The 13,812-nt window shown below is 37.6% G+C and overlaps 1 protein-coding gene across 1 annotated transcript in view; it reads right to left on the bottom strand.

The window, feature by feature from the left end:
* Positions 1-13,812, bottom strand: part of PRKCE (protein kinase C epsilon) — a 289,055-nt gene that overhangs the window by 189,341 nt on the left and 85,902 nt on the right. The window lies entirely within an intron of this gene.

The following is a 13,812-nucleotide window of genomic DNA, read 5'->3' on the forward strand; positions in this document are numbered from 1 at the left end:
TTTTATCACAAGTTTGATAAACACAATCAGCAAATCTAAATATTGCTGGGTTTGAGTATATTAATGGTACACAACAAATCAAAATCTATTTTTGCTGCTACACAGAAATCACAGATCTCTCAGAAATAAAACTAACTAAAACATTATGTACTCAGTAGCTTCTGCTGTAACATAGCAGTTACTGTCACATGATTTCAGAGACTGAGAGACATGACCTTCTGTATGTTAATAGTGTATCTTCAATCTATTTTAATAAGAAAACCAGACAGGTAAGATTGCAAGGGACCTTTTCTGCCAGGACCTGTCCTGTGTCACACCACTCCAGACAGGAACAGGTGGTCAAGGAGGCACCAGGGCAGCCCCAGCCTGTCAGGCCCAGCACTGAGGATAGCGGCAGGCCAGGGCCAGGCCCAGGCAGGATGTGTGCTCTGCTCCCACAGCAGAAACCCCAGAACTCGCCCCATGCTTCTGCTACTTGAAGGCAACTGCACGCAGAGGTTGTGGCTGGGAACAGGCGCTCTCCCCTCCCTCCTCATCGCAGCCTGCTATCCCACAGCAGGGGAAGGTGGCCTTGCCTACCCCATGCCAGCAAATGACACTGAGCTGACCCTCTCCTGTCACAAGAGACATCAAGGTACAACACTAGGCCAGCAAGAGGTGAGAAATAGGAGATCACCAATTGAGACTAAAAACTTAGGAGACCAACCTGCTGGTTTTCACAAATTAGTGAGTAAATAACGGGACACCAGAACACCCAAGCTATGCCAGGCTTTGCCAGCCTGCGTTCAGTGGACAGCCCCATGGGGCCACCTGTTTTGTCCTCAGGTTTCCCTCATCACCTAAGAGGGCTTTACAGAAGAGGCCTTTCCCTCTCTTTCAGGACATGGTTGCTGCATGCATCAGGATAAGGATGATGCAAGCACCTCCTTCCACTGACCACTGTCCTTCAAGACAGGGCCAGGAGAAAAGTTCACAGGTCCTGCTGATGTCATCAGACCAACAGATCAAGAAAATTATCTCAGCAGCCGTATTGTAAATAGGCCAGGCAGAAAATAGCATTAGCAAGGCCAGGGGTTACTCAAGGGAGAGGAAAATGAAGATGCAGGTGTCTGGTTTTTTTATAAATAATGAATTTCCAAATATCCAAAAAAAGACATTTTTAACAATTTCTGAATAGGCAGCATGAGTTTTGTGAGGGAGCTTTTTGGGGGGTTTTGGCTTTTTGTGTTTTGTTTTAAATAAAGCTGCTGATCTTGAAATACTGCTCCTCTCCCTTTGCCATTTTTAAATAAGAAAAATATTAGAAGATCAGAAGCACAGGTGCACGAATAGACTTTGATGTCTGTGCTGAAGGAGGTTTTTGAAAAACTGCTACAGCACTTAACAGATGGCTGTATTAAAGACAGACATGTCTAATGCTCTGTTTGTGGCAGCACTATACACTGTTTCGTTAAGTTTTCAGTAAAATACTTTATGCAGTTCAAATCCCAGCATGAACGCACACACCTGAATTACCAACATCATCCCTGCAGAAGAATCAGGCATCTGTACAAGTTACTGACCACCATCACAAAATCTCTGTTCTGCCCCTTTAACTACAAACAGCATTGGAAGCAACTCAGGAAAAAGACTGGAGGCCTGAAACCAAGTTTCCATTACCCGGCAAGTCAACTGTTTCAATTTACATTTTATTAAAAATGATGCTTAGTGATTTTGAATTGGAAATTTTGCTGATGCTCTAAGAAAAATGAACTACTTATAAAAGGAAGTCTCTTTTATAAAGAAAGCATGTTTCAGTCTTCATATGCCAGTAAGAATGAAATAGACATATTCTTATTTTTAGATTTATTAAATACCCACATTTCATTTCAGTGAGTACTTGCACTGACATTCTTATCAGTCATATGGATTACTACTTTTGCCAGAAGCCAGCAGGCTGACCCTGCATATGAAATGAATACCCCAACAAAAGCAGAAACCCCTAGACTGATAGGAACCCTTCTTTTCTTCTCAGTTCTTCCATGTATCAAGCCAAACAGAGAAAAAAAGGACAAATTCAATCTTAATTATTCATTAAATATGTTTAATTTTATGCCTAGAAACATAATGGCATAAATACCTCCAAAATAGACTACTAGAATATGCATGCCCTTTCTTTTCAATCTGTGCATTAAGCTATGCTTAGATTCTGCAATGTCATTTTATAAATAAGTAACAAAAGATGCATACAACAAAATCTAAAGTTCCCATGCGTTTTTCACCAAATGCCATGAAAGTTATCACATGTGAAATGCCCTTTGACATATGTAACCAGAAACAAAATGACTGACCAAATTCAGCTGAATAGAACAGGCATCTTTGAATGCAATGGAAGTAGTTTGAGCATGGCAATTCTGATTCCAAGCCTTCTCTTCGACTAAAAATACCTCTCTCAGAATACAGCCTAGCTTTTATATGGGCAGAGAGAACTTACGAGGACACATCTAAAAAAGATCTACTGCTCAGAAGGAAACAGGGAATAAGGCAAGATGCAGACTAGGGATGGGACAGAGGAGTTGATACAAGAGCAGCTTTGCTGTAAGAAAGACACATTGCAAAATATGTGCTTTGCTTACATATGTCATATTTGCCATACAAAGCAAAAGATGTAACAACTATCACTGAGCAAATCTTTGATCACTGAAATATTTGTTCCTGTTACTGACCCATGTGATTGCTGTGACTTGTTGAAATACAGTTTAAGCACGTGCAAGCAATATTAATTAAAAAGATAATTTAAACTACTTCTATATTACTCAAATAATAACATGTGGCAGCATACTGAGATGAGTACAATCATTGCTGGAGAGCAGCACAGATAAGCAAAAACTCCAGGCCTGAATAAAATCTATTAGCAGCCTGTTTCAGGGAACAAAAGGCAACCATCCATAAAACCAGACATACTTTCAGAGGAAAAAAACCCATGTTGAAACCAAGGCCAAGCTTCAGCATATTGAAGGCATTTATACAGTTTCACAGTCATTAATGGATTTTATTTTCAACACTCTTCTGAGACAGTTCCCCATATGCAAAATGGGATACTCCCAAAGGCACAAGCTAGACTAAATGACTTTCTGGAAAGTCATACAAGAAGCCTATAGTTAAACAAGAACTGAACTCTGGTCTCTCGAGGCCCAGACTGCCCACTGGACCATTACTCCCATTCCTCAGTTAGGTTTCACTTTGTCAAGCAATATACATCCTGTCTTCCAGCAGTATCAAATACTACCAAGAACTTTTTTTTTCTCTTTTTTTTTAGAGAGCTTTAATGGGCACACATCTAGGATGCAACTTCTTTTCTTTTTCATTTAGATAATATCAGTAAAAACAATACTGAACAAAGTATGCTGAAACATTTCTCTGCAGCATTTTCAATGGATCATAATTCTTGGGTAACTTCGAGTAATGCAAAATTTTATCAATCTATGCAGAAAATTGTGAAGATGGTCCAGCTTTTCCTCAAGGTTTGTTATTTCCAAGTTTTTAACTCCTAAGTGTTTTTAAATACTGAGCCCTAAACTCAGTTAGAAGTTCACCATTTTCCTCCTCTCAGGTGTAAGGCATTATTTCCCACCCCTAAAAATATAAAACTTGGAGAGAATTCTCTTAGACCAAGATTTTCTAAGGAAACCAAATACTCTTTCTAATCTTAAAAGGATGAGGAAGATTAGAACATGCTATGGAAATAAATACTTGTGTTGCACTGATGCTTCATATTTGAATATGAATAAGATTTTATGTACAGCCTGAATAATTTGGGGGTGTTCTTTTCATTCCATTTGATAGCATCAACACAGACTTTGCATGTTCCATGGCACAAACTGAGACCTGTTGTAAGCAAATTACAAACCACTGTCTTCAGTGGCTCAGTGCCCCACTGTGACAGGGTTTTCTTTGATCATAAGAGTCCATCAGCCACCTCTGTTCCAACATAAGGATGTCACCTGAGTGCACTGTACTCATTTAAAAGCCAACAAGTCTCAAGAGAAATTTAAGGACAGTCATTGACAAATTCAGATCTGAAATCAAAAATGAGTGGACAAATGCTTTTTTATGGCTGAAATTCCTACAAGCAGAAAGATTGAAGAAGTTTTACTCTGATCTTCCTTAGATAGACAATATATGAAAGACAGCAAAATCCCTTCAAATCTAAAGCTGTTGAGGATTTTGGCAACAGTATAAACCTAAATGGACTGTATAAGCCACAGAAACAGAAAGAATTAAATCATAAAAACTGCTTTGCACCTCTTGTTGTGATGTTCTAGGATTATCTGATATTTGGGTAGCTTAAAGCATAAACCTCCAAGCACATGATCTGTCACTGCAGATGGCTATTTGATTCATTTCAGACCTAGGAAGTCAGCATGGTTTAACTCTTCCTGAGTGTAGCATAACAAAGTATCTTGTTGAACACACAACTTCTCTGAAAGAAGAAGGGAAGACATTGTGCCTAAAGTGCTGATAGCTGCAAAGGCTGAAGGGAGGTGGTTCCTCTGTTGTTTTTAAGAGGTATTTACCAATTTTGGTAAATATTGTTTCCATGAAAATGCATAGGAAAATCAGAACAGTTATAATCTAATAGAAAATGACTGGAAGGTCTGTGCTGGCTTTTGTTCGTTAGCCACAAGACTTTGTGCTCCAATTTCAATAGCTAATACCTATCAAGCTCATCTGAAATTAAATGAAAGGTTTGCAATAAGGTCCATAAGGTCAGCAAAATAGCTGAGCTAATGTTATTTATTAATAGCATCTGAAAATTAAGAATTTGACACATTACATCATTAATTACAGGAGTAAACCAGATTTTCAAAATAAATTACCCAGAAAACATACTGAGAAAACTTCCTTAAAATCTCCAGTTACCTTCATGATGTTTTTCACCCCACCAGCCTCTTGCTCATCTGGCAAAGGCAGCAGGAAAATTTGGAGTCAGTGCACAGCTACAATGTTCACAAATCTGCCTTTCATTATGAACATTACATATTTGATTATTATAATTAGAGAGAAACGTAACACAGCTTGATGCATTGTAATTGACCACAATGATATATATAAAGGTTCAGAAATTTTGGCCACAGGGGATTCTATCAATTATATACTCATACTCAAAAGTCAACAAAAAAACATCAAACATCTTGCATGACCTACAGAAAACATCAAGCACTTTCCAGTGCCAGACACATGCACTGACATAATACGGAACAGCAGCAGCCAGGGAGAAACAATATTCAGCTGAAATAACCCACAGTATTCAGAAACCAATTTTAAAACAAGAATCCTTCCATTACTTAATAAAGCATATCCTAGTGCTCAGTTGTGGTGTCCTGAATCACATGTGATATGACCTTGGTCTTTCATGATCTATTGTGCCTAAGGCCTCCCAGACACCAGAGAAGAAGCATTTTTGAATGCACAGCAATACATGCACATGTGTTTGAGCACAAACACATCTGCACTGTCAAAGTAATATGTTCATTTTTATGTATTAGAAGGACCAATAACTTTTACAGACCACTGTGCTGAGCCTAGTGTGTTCAGGGCTCATTTTCTTGTAGAATCCAGAAAGTTAATCTGGACAATTGGCTCTATTTACATGCATCAGACAGCAGAGCGGTACAAATGGCTGCGAAGGTGTCAAGCAGCATTACCACTTATTACTACATTACCAGAAGGGCCACTGCGTAAAAACAAATTTCTGACTCCCTGACCTGAAGCAAGGAAGAGATTATCTTTACTTCTTTGAAAGCTTCAGAAGGTGGAGAGTATGTACAAGGTATTACTTATTATTACAGTATTTAAGAGTTATATGGCAAACTGGTTAGGGTTTCTAAACACTTACAATTCATGACAAAGGAAAATAAATCAATGAGAGAGAAATCTCTTCATGAACAGAAAAATAAGTCAATGACCTTAAGAGATAAGGTAACCTAGACTAACCACTCCAGGCATTCTGTGAGTGAACATGTCAGTGGAAACCCACTAGCGTGAGTGTTCCAGACACAAGTGTGTGCTATTTGTTGGTTTGTTTAACCCAGTAGTTATTGTGATGTTGTAAATGTCTTCCATTATTAAGCTTTACAAAAACACGTGAATAAGCCAAAGTTTTTTTGCAAAAAAAGTTTGCAGTACTTTTTCATTGTACTAAAACTGTTTGTACACTAGAAATGGAGGCGGCATTATTTTAGCAATGGTAATGAAGATAAAATACAAAGAGCCTGTACAAGCCCAGAGACAACGTGAAGTACAATGCGTAAGAGCTGGGTTTGGCTGAGCAACGCCCAATTAGACTTTTTTGAGTGAACAGACAGTAAAACCACCTACTGAACAAAACCCTACATAAAGCCATTCTCTTGAAACATCTGCTAAATGTATTTCAAGAAAGAAAATAAACTCTTCAGAGCAAAAACACTTTCCCAAACAGATGGTTATTTGATTTAAGAATAAGGGAATTGCATTGTGTGGTAAGATCTGACCTGTTATTTCATCACCACACTTTTCAAAGTGTATTTCTTAATGCACTAGTGCAGTGGCACTCTCCAAACCACAGGGAAATAATTAACTGTCACAAAGTATTTAAAACATATTGTCTTGGCTTATGGGCATTTTTAAAAGACATGCTACAGAACTGCAAACAGAAAGGAAGTTACCTTCCACCCAGCAATAAAACACCGAGCAGGGAGTCAGGGCTGCTAGCACATACATGTTAAAAACTGATAAAGGCTATCAAATTATCTTACCACAGTACAATTTCAAACAACCACTTGCTCATATGCCAAAGTGAAACTCATAGGTGGTACATTTGTTCAGTCTCAGGAATCACCTAAACATGACAATATTTGGAATTTTTCCTAAATTACTTCAACCAGGTATTTGGAGCTTCTCCTAAATTATAATAATAGTTCCTCTGACTAGACAACTTTTCAACGCTTTTCACAACCATCATGAAATATGTGTCTGTATAAAAGTAAGTACATGGATTGACTGGTAGATTTTCCTGGCCACATTAAACCATTTTGGTGGACTGCATACTTTTTTCCTTAATTCCTTAACTAATTCCCATATTTCCTGATGTCCTTTAAGTAAGAATTTCTGCCTGAAGACTTAGAGATTAAGATACCAAAGCAATGTCACCTATTTCCTGTAAAGATATATTTCTTCTCTTTATTGTCAAAACATTCCTTTCTTTCACTCTCCTCCTGCCACGTATACTCTGGGAACTCAAGGTAGTATATACAGCAGGCAATATCCACATAGCATTTCTGGATGAAAATAAAAGAAATAACTGTGCTGATTTCTAGACCTCAAATCAGGGAAATTAATAGCTGGAAGATCCAAGACTTTGGTGTAATGTATTTATTTTTTGTATATTAGGTATAAATTAAAATTCTTCCTAAACAAAGTGAAATAATCTCCAAAGGCAGGATATAAATAAGTCCTAGGAAATGGTGATACTAGATGATGCTAAGTTGCTCTTCAGTTTTTCTCCTGTTATTCCTATTCTAGTCCTCTGTAAAAAAAAAAAAACAAAAAAACAGCAAAAAACCCAAAAAAATAATACAAAAAAGAACCAAACCAAAAAAACCCAAAAACCAAAACCCAACAACACCCAAATATCCAAACAAACAAACACCAAAAAAAAACCCACCACAACTGAAAATCTCAAAATCCCACCAACAAAAAGACAATTCTGGAACTTGCCTATGAATCAACTATATTTCAAAACAAAGGCTGGGAACATCAATGATACCTGGTTTGAGTAAAGTTTTCATCTGCCTTAGAGCTAAGATCTTCCCAGATATTAGAAAATAAATATACCTTACATGAAACCTCAGCCCGAACTAGGCAGACACTTCAGTATTAGTCTCAGACCCTTTCCAAAAGAGGTTCACATTTTCAGTCTCTCAAACACTACTGTGCAATACCTGTCAGGAACTTTTAAGTCCAATTGGACTTACAGTCTTCAATGAGCCAAGAATTCAGCAGGGAATTGAATCCATTTCAGCTCTAGCTCAGGCTAACTTGTAGGTAGAGCTGTGCTGGCTTTGTTTCAGTTAGCAACGAAACTCACATCTAAGTTTTGTTTTGTTCCAATTAAAAAACCCCCCAACATTAAAACAACCACTACTGTTTATGGATGTGAATTCCGCTCATCTCCCCAGGAAGAAAGGCAAAAGGCCTTTTTTATCTGGAAGGCAAGCACGTTAAATGTACTCTCCATTTGCATTCACAACAGAAATTAATACTCCATTAGGAAGTAAACAGCATGAATCAATACGCAGCAAATGGACAAACTGTACTTCAATGACACTTGCTGGAACTTTTAAGTAGCTTGTTGATGTGCAACACCAGCATTGGCTGCAAGCCAGAGTGCATCAGCAGAGAGAAGTAAAACTCTGATGGGTAAATTTTTACTCCGCTCTCTTGTGAACTTGATTTAGATATGAATGAGATTCCCTCTCCCCACAACCCTCAACTAAAGTGGTTGAAACTACAGAAATATGCAATTAGGATAGCCCTAGGGGTGTGCCCAGGTGCCTTTGATCTCAGAAACTGCCTATGAATGAGTCCTTTCCCTCAAATTTCCAGAAAATGAACAATATCTTTTTAAAAAAAAACATCTCTAAAAGCTATAAAGACTTTCCTGAAGATTCCCCAGTATCCAAGCTGCTCCTCTATCTGTGCAAAACTGGACTTTTAACATGACAAAATCCCTGACCTCCTTTGCAGTTTACCTTAGTGTACCTTTCATGATGTTTGGCTGGTAATCAACTTGCCAGCACTATGTCACCACACACAGTGACTGACTTGAGTTTTTGTTTCAAGTCTCATCTTGGCACCCAAAGCCAAAGAAGGAGGTCACAGGGTTGGGCTCTGTGACCTATCCAGATGGTCAAACTGCTCCAGGGCAGTGCCAAAGAGGGGCAGCTCTGTGGACTTCCACTAGGCAGGAAACAAAGAACACTACTTCAAGAGGGCAGAACTAAAGAAAACTGCAGAAATCAAATAATAGAGGGTTTGAAACATCTTCAATTAAAAACCACACGTGAATGAGAAGACAAGGATGTAGGGAAAGAGACACAGGAACATGCAAAGACAAAATTATATATACAGCTCAGAAGTGGCATGAAGCTGTCACAAGGAAACAAAAGGAAGTAAAATAGTATTTCAAGAACAAAGCTAAGCTAAAATTACTCTAAAAGTTATTCTAACAGTTTTCTTTTGGAAATAATAACTTCTTTTGATTTCCTTCTTAAATCTGAAAATGCCTCTCATTACTATCTCAGCTGTCCTGCTATGTCAGAAGACACAGCTTAATCCCAAACATAAGGGGTAAGCTTTTAAAAAGTAATAAAAAAGTTTAAAACAGTTTTTAGATCAAGACAGCAAAATCATGCTGACTTACTTAAGAGGTTTTATTATTCATACAGGGAGTTGAAAGCTTGTAATTTGTTAACAAAAAATGTCTCGGTTCAGTTATCCTTGCAATTGATAATTTTAGTAACTTAAATGCAATTTTAAAAAATGTGTCTCCTACTTTCCTGTTCAAGTTCACTACAGATACATCTCTATTTTCAAGGAAAGAAACTGAAAAGCAAAAAGGGAATAATTACCTTATACAATTGTCTAAATTTGGGTTAGAAAGCAGAGGAGATTGAAAAAATATCATGAAAATATTTGTTTCCCAGTTACAAAAATATTCCTCCACCAAACACAAAGATGAAAGCATGAATACACAAGCTTCAAAAATTACAAATCAATGTTCTCCTGCTGGGTTATGAAGACGGAAGAAAAAAGTATGTTCTATACAAATATTCTCCATGTCTTTTCACATATGTATCTGTAACTTGAGTTTCTTTACAACAAACACTGACATAATAAACAAACACCGCATGATACACAAACCACAATGGTTATACAGAATTGGCATCAAGTATTTAAACAAAAGCATCCTTTCTGGAAATATCTCTCCTACTTACAGCCTGCCAAGAATTGCATTGATCATACATTTTGATCAAGTTAAGTTCTAAAGAAATTTGAAAGCAGAAAACAGAATTAAAGAAAATAAAATACAAGCTTCTTGAAAACTTTTTTCTTTTTTTTTTTTTTTTTTGTTATCTTCCGAAATGCTTGTTCAGCTTATAATGGAAGCCTTCATTTTGCCCTCACACTCTGTGGCACACACAAGTGTGAGCAGGATTGCACAAACTGATGCCATGCAGGTAAATTCATCCTTTCCTATACTAAGCACATGCAGGAGCCCCAGGGCAGGTTTAAGGATGTCTGTAATAGCACGGAAACTGAATGCATGTCTCAAGTCTCAGTTCAATATCTAAACAGAAAGATCATTCCTGTTTTTTAAGGGAAAAGAGAATTTCTAACATCTTGTAATAAACAAGCATTTTGCCAGTAAATGTGGCAGTTTCGAGCACACAAAATTATTTGTATTAGATACGTTCAATCATGCAATCTCCCCCAAAAAAGTAAATTCAAGGATAGCATCAAAATATTTAAGTTTCTTGAACAACTACCCAGATTTGGTAAAAAATGCCTCAAAAATTTGAAAGAAAATGTAACCCCCAATACTATCTTATGCACCTTTCTAAAAAAAAATTGCCAGAGAACCTAAAAAAAAAAATTCTATAAGAAAACACATGATTAAGACATTCCCTACTTGGCTCTACTTTTTCCCGTGTTTAGAAACTATCCGGATAAGATCTTTACATACCGTTCAATAACACTGAGGGGTTTTTTCCAACATAGTTTTTGTGTTGCTCTGATATTTTATCCTCTGTTTAATCATCAGTTTAGAAAGATTAATGAAGCTAATTCTGTTAACAAAATGGCTATCCTGAGGACTACAATTATCTGTGATTCACTTGGACTTCCTCTGCAGCTTTAGCCAAAACAAACCCAGAGGAACTCCAAGACTCCTCGGATGTCAGCTACAAAACACTTGTTAAAAGAACAGCTAAACAGAAAACTGATATAGTTCATTCTACCCATGTTTAAGTGCAAAAAAGAAAAACAAGTAAAATAAAGTTTAGCAGCTTTATATACCTTTATACATGCTGCCAGATGTATTGGATGAAACAGATAGACCAAAATGCAACATCTTGAATACAAAGATTACAGAAAAGGAAATGGCAAAAATAGCCACTACTATTATTATGGTTCCTGAAAAGTTAGACATCACAGCCCACCAGCCAGAAGTGGCACACCAGGAATAGATAGATCTTCAAAACTCCCTAAGAAAAAAAACATGTTCCGGTGCATGTGGCATTAAGTGGCATTTTCCTTTAGCATTTATTTTCACTTACTGCAGTGCTTTAAACAGAATTATATGTGGAGTTCTCACACATTAGATATGAAAGATGCCTATTACACCTTTTAAAAATCTCACTCTTTCAGACATCCAGAAAGTTTTCCAGTATTCTGGGGGGGGGGGGGGGGGGGGGGGGAAGAGGAAAAAAAAAAAAAAACAGCCCTGAGACTTAATCTTATTCTTTCTTGCATTGTAGGGATTTGGATTTTAGTCCACGAGGAAACAGGAAGCACAAAGTCATTTATGGGTTTGTTGTTAGAAAAAAAATGATTATAAATCAAACCCTTCAAACTCATTTGGGGGGATGGCGGGGGGGATTTGGTTTCTTTTTTTTTGTTTTCAGTTATGAATACAAGAGCATTCACTATTCAGGTTTGAGTAATTTCTTTGCAAGAGCTCAGGTTAGATTTCATACAGCCTGATAGAATTCAGGAACTTGGCTCAAGGTAGCTTAATAATTCTTGTTCATTTAGCTCTTGAAATTTAGCTCCAACTGCATAAGAGCCATCCAGTTCTGCTAATGGAAGGCACAGCATGCTCTTCTACCCAACCAAGTAAGTAGAGCAAGGTTAACACCTGTCTTCCAAGAAAGGCTTTCAGTCTTTTCTGAAAATGTCTAGGGATGAAGTATCTGCTACATCCTTTGCTAACTGGTTTCATCAGTTTATCGGTTTAACATGAAAGAAAATATATGCTATGCTGCCCATTTTAATCTGTCTGGATAGCTCAGTTCTTCTTTTGCCCTTTAGAGATTAATAAACTCCTTATTATTTTTTTTTTAATGGTGCTTTACATACCCAAATTTAGTAACCTCCCATTGTTCTTTTTATTTAAAGCAAACCAGTGAGCTCAGAGCCTCTCCCTGTTAAGAATTTTCTCCAATATGTGAATGCTTTCCGAAATCCTACTGTGAGCTCGGCTATTGACTTGCTGGGTCACCCTGGGGAACAAACTTTATTCATCCTCCAAGTGGCTATTTCACCTTCTATGATTAGTCTTATTTAGAGTATAAATTCTTAAAAAATCAGGCTCTCTTTTACACATTTATGGAATTAGGCCGTCATGTTTTTACCATTATGTACACTGGAGTTTGCAGGTTCTAAGCGTGCTGCCGTATTACCAACTTGAACTGCTAAACCTTCAAGAAGTAACCAACCATTAGTGCAGCTCATTGATAGCCCCGCACATAAATCTGCTATGGTGCACCTATCTCTCCCCACAAAGTATAGAGTCTTATCACTTGACTTACAAAAACATTTCCATGTAGTTTTTACAGCATCTGGCTTAGCAATCCTAATGCCACACAGAGAGGGAAGAGAAAGGTCTTGCAGTAGGTCTATCTGGCCTTCAGAACACTTTTCTCAATTTCCAAGGAGTTTTAAAATGTCGACCTCCCATAATCCTCCCATGTGCAGCCTACGGAAGAAGGAGGAATAATTTCACACTTGGGGGAAGTGACATGAAAAATCTGTCAACTCTAAGAAGGGTGGAGGCAGTCAGGATAGGCTTCCTCAGGAATGTATCTAAGTTTTGTATAGTCTTGTTCCTCATTCCTCCATGATTGGCCTACTATTTTCATAAGCATTATCCCACACAGCTTGCAGAAATTTCTGCCTTGGACAACCCTATCACCAAAACTTAGTTGTAACCAGGTTTGTTTCAAAACTCTCAAAGCATCCTTATCTGAGAAAAACTCAACAAGTGATCTGAAATGGGAACTACATGATTAGATTTTCTAAAGAAGTACAGAAACAACTCCCAGCGATTTGCTTGACCACAGTGACAGCACTAGTCCCTTTATTCCAGAGACTTCAAGGACAGAAGAGGCAAAAAAGTTACCTCTGTATTGAGGAAGAAAGTTTTTGTCGGGGTTTTGGGGGTGGAGGTGGGGAAAGAAAGGAAGGGCAGTGACTGTTTGGTTTTGCATGTTTTTGTTTTGTCCCCCTTCCCTGTTTTTTTAGTGCAGTGTAATTTCCTTGCTAGTAATTGAGACGAAAATGATTAATGCACAAATATGACCTTGTTCACCACCTGGAACCCCCCTCTAAGTAAGGCTTTTTTGGGGAATCCAATAGATGTTCATGATGTCTGTGTAATATTCCAGAGTACAAGCTGGACTGTCCATTCCTGATTCTCTGACCCCGTCCAATCTGTTGCTTGTGGCTCAGTCAAGTATGTTGCATTTTAACTCCTCTCTGGAATCTACACAGTTTCTCTTTTGGATTGTTTCAGATTTTGTTCTCTTCAAAGCAGACAACTCTAAAAGTGCTTTCAATTTATCCCATTTTCAAACCACTCCTCCATCAAGGAAAAATTCTTTCCTCTCTAAAAATTCAGTGTACGTATATACATGTATGTAGGGTAATAAAATTGCTAACTATTAAATTTAGAGATGCATCAGGATCCAGTAAAGATGAAAGGATGATAATGTTAGCATTCTCAGAATCTGG

This window comes from Poecile atricapillus, chromosome 3 (genome assembly GCF_030490865.1).
Source record: "Poecile atricapillus isolate bPoeAtr1 chromosome 3, bPoeAtr1.hap1, whole genome shotgun sequence".
Lineage (NCBI taxonomy): Eukaryota > Metazoa > Chordata > Aves > Passeriformes > Paridae > Poecile > Poecile atricapillus.